We start from the raw sequence: 11,480 nt of genomic DNA, 5'->3' as shown, positions 1-11,480 counted from the left end.
AGGACTTCCTTACCCTCACTATCGGCCTAAATAATTTCTTTTTAACTCCTATATCAGAAGGTGCCAGATGTGGAGTTTCCAGTTGTCCTCTCCCCATGGAGTCGGGGCAGCATTACTGTCCTGGCATCAGTGTGTGATGGTATGCAAATTACTGCCACAGAGAAAATTCCCTCAAGCCTCAGGGCCCGGAGTTTTACTGGAGCTCCACACAGGCAAAATTGATTAGCCATGAGACTGATTTCAGTTTCCAGTACCCAAAGTCCCCACCTTAAGTAACCTTGGTGGTGTGACTCAAAGCCATAATCACAAAGCTCTAAATCACATTGTTACTATCTGGTTGGCCCAAGGCCCCCAGGCAAACAGAGACACTCTTGTCAGGCATGACATTCCAAGGACCTAAAGATTACCTCCCAGAAACCAAGAGCAAAGGCCAGATCACTCTTTGAGTAAGGTTCATTCCTTACTTCACAAACAGGCATCTCTGACAGTGAATATTCTGCCTCCATAATGACAGTCTGTGATAAGAAGAAATTAAATCAAAGATAAGCAGAGTTAAAAGATGAAGCAACAGAGCAATAAGGTCATAATTTGAGTTCCCAGAACCAGCCACGCCTGAAGTCAGCTGCCTCCTAGGCTCCTCACTTGCATGCACTACCATATTTCCTCTTTCACTTAAGTTTGATTGAGTTTATATTTGCCCTTTGAACTAGAGAAGTTCTGAGGTAGGAGAAAGCCTTTTCATTTCAAAGATTTGAAAGAACAACTGGAATATAGTGAGCAAGGGAAAGTGAGTGGTAGATAAAGCTAAAGACATTGAAAGGGGGCAAGATCATGTGAGGGTGTAACGGTGATATTAAGAATTAGGCATTATCCTAAGGGAATTAACGCAGAAATAGAAAACCAAATACCAGATGTTCTCACTTATAAGTGGAAGCTAAACATTGATACAAAAAAGAGAACAAGAGGTACTGGGGCCTATTTGAGGGTGGAGGGTGGGGAGAGGGTGAGGTTTGAAAAGCTACCTTGGGTAACTATGCTGATTACCTGGGTGACAAAATTATCTGTACCCCAACTCCTGTGACATGCAATTCACCCGTGTAACCTGCATATGTACCCCTTGAACTGAAAGTAAAAGTTGGGAAGAAAAACAGAATTAGGGAATTTCTCCTAAGTGCAGTGGGAATCTTCTGAAGGATTTTTAAAGGCAAGTGACATTATCTGATCTATCTATACATCTATATATAGATTTTTTTTTTTGAGATGGAATTTTGCTCTTGTTGCCCAGGCTGGAGTGCAGTGGCACAATCTCGGCTGACTGCACAACCTCCACCTCCCAGGTTCAAGCAATTCTCCTGCCTCAGCCTCCCGAGTAGCTGAGACTACAGGCACCAGCAACCATGCCCAGCTCATTTTTGTCTTTTTAGTAGAGACAAGGTTTCACCACGTTGGCCAGGCTGGTTTCAAACTCCTTATTCAGGTGAATCCACTTGCCTTGGCCTCCCTAAGTGCTGGGATTACAGGCGTGAGCCACCATGCCCAGCCAATCTGAGCTATACTTTAAAACATATACCTGGAGAAAGGACAGGATTATGGGGAAGAGTGCAAACGATAAGAGTATTTACATTTAAGAAAAATTCGGAAGTAAATTGACCTGTTGGACTGTCTATGGATGGCTACTTTCTCTAGCAAGTGTCAAAAATTAGCCTCAGATTTATGGCGTGAGCCAGTGGATGGATGGAAGTAGCATTTTTTGAGATGAGAAAATAGAGGAATGAGATTGTAGATCAGTTTGGGATATGATAAATTTAAAATGCCTGTGAGTCATTCAAGTAAGATGTTGGTTTCAAGGACGCAAGAGAAGAAAGTATGTCAGAAAGCAGGGAGTGGTCAACTGTGTTCAATATTTCTGAGAGTTAAGATGAGCACCAAAAGTGTCTGCTGGGTCTGGAAACATGACAGCTTTTGAGGACCTCGAACAAGAGCGGTTTTAATAGAGTGGTGGCAAAGAAGCCATGTGAATTGTAGTAAAGAGTGAATGAGAGGCAAAGCAATTAAAACTGCACATATGCAACATTCTTAATAAGATTGTCTGTGAAAGAGAGTAAAGAGAAAACGACATGGGTGTGAAGTCTGGGGAAGGCTTGTTTGCTTTTAAGCTGGGAAAGGTTTGGTCATGTCTGAATGCAGATGGATAGATATTGATAGAGATAAATATGGAAGATGTAGAGGAAAGAAAAATAATTTACTAGTCAGGGTAATGATAACTGCTATAACCAAAGGAATCTGCAATATATAATAGGTCAAACACAAGAGAAATTTATTTCTCACTCACATCAAGTTCAAAACAGAAGTTCTGTTTTTTCTTTCTCTTCTACTTTCTCTTCTTTCTTTCTCTTCTACTTTCTCTTCTTTCTTTCTTTCTTTCTTTCTTTCTTTCTTTCTTTCTTTCTTTCTTTCTTTCTTTCTTTCTTCTCTCTTTCTCTCTTTTCTTTCTCTCTCTCTTTCTTTCTTTCTTTCTTTCTTTCTTTCTTTCTTTCTTTCTTTCTTTCTTTCTTTCTTTCTTTCTTCTTTCAGTGAATCAAGTGCAGTAGTGAGAAGTGGAGAAAGAGTAGAATGAGGAGTTTGATCTGTAACTGACTATGATCAATCAGTTGAGATAACTCACTACCTTCAGACCAGCCCCAAATAAATGTTGTTAATGGTAGCTGGGCCTTCTCTAAATGCTGATACTGAAATACAGACTGCATCCATCTTGTGGAAGTCCCATCCTTAATACTTGGTTTTCAAGTTTGTTGTGCCTCTCTGCATCAAATGGCAGAAGGTGTTACAGTAGGTCGCTAGCCAGGCATGAGTAGGGCAGGAGAGGGCTCCCCCAACACCCCTACTGGGAAGGTCAGGTGCCCATCTGGTGGTGGCCAGGCAGTTGTTAACTGTCTCTCTAAAATAATACTTGGTCACGGCCAGCATCAGGGAAAGGCAGTCTTCCTATATAGAGAGGAAACACCTGTAACTGGTAATCGGCAGCTTTCAGGAGTTGGGCGAGTGAACCCAGGCATTTGAGAGACAAAATGACAGAGTATGACAGAGTATGACCTTCCAGGGGCATTCCACTGGAAAAAGGAAGAAAGCCTCAGGTGAGCATGTGTACAGCTCCTTAAACACATTGTGCATGCTCACCTCCCAAGCACAAGGAGGGCACTGCACGTGCAGGTGGGTCACCCTAAGGGAAGAATCAAAAGAAAGGGGTGCAAGATGCCAGAAAGACGCCAGCATATAAAACTCCAAGTCACAAGGTCAAACACTGCACTTGTCCTTCAAGTTGCCTGTTTGGGTCTCTTCCAAGTGTACTTTCCTTTTATTCCTACTCTAAAGCTTTTTAATAAACTTCCACTCCTACTCTGAAACTTGCCTCCATCTCTTTTTCTGCCTTATGGCCCTCGGTCGAATTCTTTCTTCTGAGGAGGCAAGAATTGAGGCTGCTGTAGACCCGTACAGATTTGCCACAGGTAACCCAGATATTCGCCACCCGTAAGAAAGGGAGAAGCAGCATTCTTGCTTTTGAAGCTAGCTGGTGGACCCATGCCACTTCTAATCATATTATATTGAGAATAACTAGTCATGTGGTTCCACCTAAAGGCAAGAGAGGTTAGGGAATGTCGTTTCTGGTCAGGCAGCCACTACTTCCCAGCAACAAATTTATAGCAAGAAAGAAGAAGCCTAGATTTAGGAGGACAATGATTTTTGCTGCAGGTAACAAATAACCAGTTAGAAACATTCTCTGAGAAGGCAGGACAGAATGGAATCCAGAACACACATGAAAGAATTTGCTTTTGGTAGGAGGAGGGACAAACCCTCCATTGAAAGAGAAGGAAAGAGAAGTAAACAGGGGTTTGTATCTTTCTCACTTATAGTGAGTGCCAATTGGAGGAATAGCGTTAAGATTATAGGAGTTGAAACCAAGTTGTGCCCAAATTTGGGACCCTAGTCTACCACACAGAATTTGGTTGAGGAATAAGGACGGCCTACTTTAGCAAGAATGTTTACTAATAGGATTGAATTAGAAGGAATACACAGACAGGATAAACCATGCTTGAAGAAAGCTGAGATTTATTCTTTTGGGGGCTACTTCACACTATTTCTGGCCTCTGTCAGGATGATCTAAAGAAAAATTCAGAGAATGAGGTTTCGTCTCAACATGAAATCACCTTAAAAGCAGTGGCAAAGGCCTTGCCCTCCCTCAAGTATAATAGCATAAAAAACAAACTAAAAACCTTGCTAAAACTAACCTGGAGGAAGAGGCCAAAAGATAAACAATAAGTTGTTCTCTACTTGTAGAAGCTGAGGGGAAAGCTGATCACGAGCTGGGTCAGGTTAGCCAGCTCTGATACCACAGCTGGTGGTGAAGTCAGCAGCACAAATTCAAAAAGCCTTGCTGTGCTAGGCTTCACTATCTTGGCTCTCACACAAGAAAGGGAACTTGTGACCAAAAGGGACACTCCAAAAAGAATTTCAATGAAGTACAACTTGAGCAAAAACAATAAGTTGCCCAGATTTCTTGGATCACAGACAGAGGGCCTGGCATGTGGAATGAATGCCATCAGCAGAGAACACAGCCTTGATTGGTAGTTATGGAGCCCACTGCCCACGTGGTGTCCCCAGGCCGGCTTCCTGGTGAATGCTTTTTGGTGAATGCCAATCCACTCCCCCGGCTCCTTCTTGCTGTTTTTTTCTCCCTCCAAATGATTCCCACAGAAATTTTTCCCACCCTAGACACCATGATAAATATTCTTTACTAAGATGTCATCGCAGTTTGGCTTTGTAAAAACTTTTCCTTCGGGAATGCAGAGCAACATTGATGGTAGGAATTAAAATGGTTCAACCCTTTGGAGAATTGTTTAGCAGTTTCTCACAGTGATAAACATATATCTACCCTATGATTCAACAGTTCCACTCCTGGGTATTTACCCAAGAGCAGTGAGAATATATGTTCACACAAAGACCATCACAAGAATGTCCACGGCAGCTTTTTTAATAAGAAGCCAAAACTGGAAGCAACCTAAATATATATCAACAGGAAAAAGGATAAACAAATTGTTGTATATCTACACAATTCAATACTACTCAGCTCTAATAATCTGATTTTTAAAATGGGCAAAAGATTTGAATAGACATTTCTCAAAAGAAGATATACAAATGGTAAACAGGCATATGAAAAAGTGCTCAACATCATTGATCATCAGAGAAATACAAATCCAAACTACACTGAGATATCATCTCACTCCAGTTAAAATGGCTTTTATTCAAAAGACAGGCAATCACAAGTGCTGGTGAGGATGTGGTGGAAAAGGAACTTTGGACAATGCTGATGGGAATGTAAATTAGTGCAACCACTAAGGAGAAAAGTTGGAGGGTCCTCAAAAAACTAAAAATAGAGCTACAATATGATCCAGCAATCCTAATGCTACCTATATTCCCAAAAGAAAGGAAATCAGAATATCAAAGAGATATTTACACCCCCATGTTTGTTGCAGTACTGTTCACAATAGCCAAGATTTGGAAGCTACCAAAGTGTCCATCTGCATATGAATAGATACAGAAAATGTGGTTCCTATGCAGAATGGAGTACAATTCAGCCACAGAAAAGGATGAGATCCTGTCATTTGCAAAAACATGATTATAACTGGAGGTCATTTTGTTAAGTGAAATAAGCCAGGCACAGAAAGACAAATATTGCATATTCTCACTTATTTGTGGGTTCTAAAAATCAAAACAATTGAACCATGGAGATAGAGAATAGGATGGTTACCAAAGGCTGGGAAGGGTAACGGCAGAGGGGGTGAGCAGGAGGTGGAGATAGTTAACAGGTACAAAAAAAGAATAGTTAGAAAGAATGTATAAGATCTAGTACTTGATAGCACAATGAGCGAACTATAGTCAGTACTCATTTAATTATACATTTACAAATAGCTAAAAGTATAATTGGATTGTTTATAACACAAAGGATACATGCTTGAGGGGATGGATACCCAATTTTCCATAAAGTGATTATTACACATTGCATGCCTGTACCAAAATATCTCATGTACCCCATAAATATGTACCCACAAAAATTAAAAAATAAAAAAAAATTAAATACTACTTGGCAATAAAAACAGACTACTGGTTAGTGCAATGGCATGAATGAGTTACTAAAACAGTATGCTGAGTGAAAGAAAGCCAGATGCACACAAAATTATACAGTATGATTCTGGGATGATGAAAATGTTCTATATCTTGTTTTGAATGGTGGTTGCATGTGTGTATAAAGCTGTCAAACCCCATTTAACTGAACATCTCAAATCAATGTTTTTATTGAATAAACATTATACCTCAAAAATAATCTTTTATGAAATGCTGTTAACATACCCTTTACCTATTCTCATACTTCAGGTGCTTGAAAATAAGCTTTCTGTCCCTTCTAATATCTTAGAATGGCTTACAAAGCAGTCTAGAATTTAAAGGCAAACACCAGCAGCAGTACATGACACACTGCAGCTAAACCCATGGAGAAATGGGCTAAGTGTGAGTGCCCTGGCATGTGGCACTGGAATTAAACCCTGTTAACTGTATTTTTGCCACCAACAGACACCTCTTCTATTCTGGCTTAGAACGAGGTAAGCGCTAATTCTAACTATACTGGCTCCTGGGGGTTACACTGAGAGAACTTAGCAAGAATTGACACATATAGTATGGGAATAGAAAAATCTGGTGCCATCATCTTTTAAATTTTAATTTAATTTTTAAATTTAAAAAAATTGCCAGGCATGGTGGCTCATGTCTGCAATCCCAGCATTAGCACTTTGGGAGGCTAAGGCGAGTGGATGGCTTGAGCCCAGGAGTTTGAGAACAGCCTGGACAACATGGCAAAATCCCATCTCTGCAAAAAATACAAAAATTATTCAGGTGTGGTGGCATGTGCCTGTGATCCCAGCTACTCAGGAGGCTGAGGGGGGAGAATTGCTTGAGTCCGAGAAGCAGAGGCTGCAGGGAGCCAAGATCATGCCCCTGCATTCCAGCCTAGGCAACAGAATGAGACCCTGTCAAAAAAAAGAAAAAAGAAAGAAAGAAAAAGAAAAAAATTTGAGACAGGGTCTCACTCTGTCATCCAGGCTGGAGTGCAGTGGCATGAACATGGCTCATTGCAGCCTCGACCTCCCATGCTCAAGCAATCCTCTTACCTCAGCCTCTGGGGTAGCTGGGACTAAAGGTGGGCACCATCATGCCCAGCTAATTTTTAAATTTTGTGTAGAGACAGAGTCTCCTGATGTTAGCCAGGCTTGTCTCGAACTGCTGGGCTCAGGCAATCCTTCAGCCTCAACCTCCCAAAGCGTTGGGATTACAGGTGTGATGCACTGCACCTAGCCTGTGTTGTCATCTTTAATCCCTAGATAGACTCCCTTCTCTGATTTCCTATTGTATTCTTACCCGTACCAAACAATTCAGCTCTTTATTTTGTATATAATAGATTACTTATGAGGCAGGCAATACAGTGGAATGGTTAAAAACATGGTCTGTGTAATCAGAGAGAAATCTGAGTTCAAATTCTAGCTCTGTAATTTATTACCCGTCTAAATTCAGAGAATGCACTCAGTCTCTCTATGGTTCGATAACCTTTTATGCTAGACACTCCAGATTCCAAGAGGGAAAGATTGAAGAGGGATGTTCTATACTTAACAGACTTGTCAGTTTCACTCTCCTGGGATAGAATGGTTAGTAGATTGGGAGAGCTGAAGGTTGTTGTGCTGATGGAAAGGAAACATCAGGAATGGGGACAAAACATTATCTCCCTAGCAATTTGTATGGGATTTCACGACATTCAAAGCTCTTCCCCTAAGTTGTCTACTGTAAAGAAAGTATTATCATCCATATTTAATAAATATAGAAACTGAGGTTCAAAAATTATTCTGTATCCACGTGAAGCTGACAATAAACCAACTACACCTTCAGTAAGTGAACAAAATGATTTTCAATGACTTGTTAGTTTATAATATAGGCAAATATTTTAAACTTATAATAGACAAATTAAATACATAAAGAAAAAGTCACAAGTAGTAAGTATATACTGTAATGGATTTTGTATAAATCAAACATAAGCATGTAGTCATCACCCAAATGAAGAAACTGAACACTCCCAGTGCCTCCAAAACCAGCCTCCACAGCCACTCCTTCACAGCCTCCCCGAAGAGTAACCATATCTTCACTTCTAACATTGAAATTAGTTCTGCCTGTTTTTGAACTATATGAAAGTAGAATCATATTAAATCACACACTAGGCTCCTTTTTGCCCATCACTTTTGCTCAGTTTGGTATGATCCATCCATGTTGTGATCATTCTTATTGCTGTGCAGTCTTCCCTAGAAAGGACATAGCACAGTGTCTGTTCATTCTAGTGGATGGGCATTTGGGTAGTTTCCAGTTGGGGGATTTTATGACTACTGTTGCTATTAGCATAAAGGTCTTTCTGTGAGCCTATATATGAATTTTTGTTCCGCAAAAATTCAGCTGTAGACTTGCTGAGTCTTAGGGACTTCATATGTTCAGCTTGAATAGAGAGTGCCAAACCGTTTTCCAAAAGGTTTGTACCAACTTGAATTCCTACCAGCAACTAGCTCTTTTGTTTCCCATCCTTGTCAATACTTGTTACTATCAGTCTTTTGTATTTTGGCCATTGTGGTGAAGCTGGGGCATGTTTTATCTTCAGAACCAACTGTTGGTAGTCCTTTCTTTTTTTCTCTCCTACTTGAGTTTCATTTCCTTTCACACAGTGGCTGAGATACTTTTGTTCCACTTTCTTCTTTTTACTTAAAGTTGTCCATTCTAGAAGAAATTCTGGTGAGTTCTTTCTTGTCTTTTCTTTGTTTTTCGCCCCCCCCCCCCATGTTGCTTTCAGTCACCCAGACACGTACTTCTTAACCACCTCTCAGAGCCACTCCTCCAGGTGACCTTGGCGACACTGGTCAGGGCATTCAGCCACCTGGACCATGACCCCACTTGTACCCCCAGGGTCTCTGGTTTGCATTTTCTCTCCTATCTCATCTAGTCCCGTTCACACCCATCCTGGGAACAGTTCTAGTCCCATTTCTTTACCAGGCCCTAAAAACTGTCAGATAGGCCAGGCGCGGTGGCTCACACCTGTAATCCCAGTACGTTGGGAAGCTGAGGCATGTGGATCACCTGAGGTCGGGAGTTCAAGACCAGCCTGACCAACATGGAGAAACCGCATCTCTACTAAAAATACAAAATTAGCCGGGCATGGTGACGCATGCCTGTAATCCCAGCTTCTTGGGAGGCTGAGGCAGGAGAATCGCTTGAACCCGGGAGGCAGAGGTTGCGGTGAGCCAAAGTCGTGCCATTATACTCCAGTCTGGGCAACAAGAGCAAAACTCCGTCTAAAAAGGAAAAACAAAAAACTGTCAGTTAATAAAAATAGTTAGCATTTGTTGACAGTTTACAATCTGCCAGAACATCATAATAATCTTACGTTCTACACAAAATTCTACATTTTACAGCTGGGGAAATTAAGGAACAGGAAGGTTAAAAAAAAGTTTCCAGAGTTCGAACTGCTACTGATTGACAGAGCCAGAATTCAAACCCAGCGAGTCTTAACCCACAGTGCACACTCTGAGGACTTCAGTGACTTCAATCTCTATGGTCTGTGCCACTCATCTGCCAACTCTATTTAGATTCTTGTGTTTTTGGTCATCTTTATATTTCCATCTCCATCACCATGATTTTGAATCTTTAGGATCTCCCATCTGATCTTGTAGGCACTTAACAAATGGAAATATTGGTTGAAAAGAAAAGTAAAAACTTAAACATTCTATGTGAGAAATAATACCACAAGGTGAAAAACACAGATAACAAATCAGAAGAGTAAAATATATGACAAAGATTTAATATCCTTACCATCCTTTTACAAATCTATAATAAAGAAGGCATGCAACCTATCGTTAAAAATGAGTAACATAAAAATGAGTAACATAAGAGTTGTTCCTTTCATAGTTCATATGTGTGATGATTGGGTGTTCGTGCTCATGCGTGAGATGTGCTTCCCTTACGCCTTGTTCAGACATGAGCACTTTACCATCTGATGTGAACAAAATAATAATAATAAGTAATGTAAGAGTAAAGTAAGCAATTCACACTAGTGGAAATAGCTAAATAACTTATAAAAAGGTTTACTTCACTGGTAATAAAAGGAATGAAAATCTGATTTTTTACTTTATACTTTCCTATATTCTCATGTATTTATTCATCTTTCAAGGAGTATGTATTAGTTTTATCCTTTAAAATTTTAATTTGATTAATTAATTACTTAATTAATTTTTTTAGAGATGGAGTTTTACTGTATCACCAAGGCTGGAGTGCAGAGGTATGATCATGGCTCACCGTAGCCTCAAACTCCTGGGCTCAAACAATCCTCCCACTTCAGCCTCCAGAGTAGCTGTAACTACAGGCACATGCCCACTACATCCAGTGAATTTTTTACTTTTGGCTGAGATTGGGGTCTTGCTATGTTGCCCAGGCTGGTCTCAAACTCCTGGCTTCAAGCAATACCCCCATCCTGGCTTCCCAAGGTGCTAGGATTGCAGGCATGAACCACTGCTCCTGGCCTTATCCTTTTCTATTAGTTATTTCTATTTGGGGAAAACAAAAGAATGTATATCACACATTCTAAGAATCTGAAACTCTCTGGGGTCTAATGGCAGGGGTTAAACAGTTTGGGGGCAAAGAGTTGCATTTCTAAGAAATCACTCACTCAATCTTTTTTTTACTTACTCAATTTTCTGCCCCCATGTTTCTGGGCAAATTAGTCACATCTGGACCATGTCATCAGGACCTGGCACATCTTTCCTCTCCCCCTCTCCTTTCTGTCCTGAGGATACAGTAGAGTCCTATAAACCAGACTCCTGGTACTTACCTACAGTACTGCATTTTCCACTGGATCCCAGTCAGACTGGGTTCATCCGTGGCCAGTTCAGATGCCACAGCCCCTATAATGACCTATTAAAAATCTACATTGTCTGTTGATGTGACATATCTTCCTAGCAGAAAACCCAGCCATCACCTCAGATCCCAGCCCAGCTCCTCTTTCATTCCTCTCTCATCTTCTTCACTTAACCATGAACTTACCTGTCCTTCATACAAGAGTCCTAATAATATAAAATAGTGTCTATAATTTATTGAGTGTTATTATAACTTCATGCTAAGAATCAACACATATCTTCTCATTTTAATCCTCCCAACAATGCTTTTAGTTGCATATAATCACTATTTTACAGACATAAAAAATGAGGATCGCACAGGAACAGCCAAGCCAGGATGTTAAGATTTGTCTGTCTGGCCTTCTTTTGACCAGGGGTCTTTCTTCCCTAAGCTTTTCTTTTGCCCTGACTTTATTCTCTGTTAGGTCTGGATTCCTAGCACCATCGGGTGACCTG

The 11,480-nt window shown here is 40.6% G+C and overlaps 1 non-coding gene across 1 annotated transcript; it reads left to right on the top strand.

Annotated features, from left to right (window-relative positions):
• Positions 1–10,029: 10,029 nt before the first annotated feature.
• Positions 10,030–10,132, top strand: LOC112425859 (small nucleolar RNA U13). Its single transcript, XR_011621581.1, has one exon. It is a non-coding gene; the product is annotated as a small nucleolar RNA U13 (small nucleolar RNA).
• The last annotated feature ends 1,348 nt before the right edge of the window (positions 10,133–11,480 follow it).

Source organism: Macaca nemestrina, chromosome 3, assembly GCF_043159975.1.
Source record: "Macaca nemestrina isolate mMacNem1 chromosome 3, mMacNem.hap1, whole genome shotgun sequence".
NCBI classification, from domain to species: Eukaryota; Metazoa; Chordata; class Mammalia; order Primates; family Cercopithecidae; genus Macaca; species Macaca nemestrina.
The sequence above is the reverse complement of the archived record's forward strand: the minus strand, read 5'-3'. Positions and strand labels throughout refer to the sequence as shown.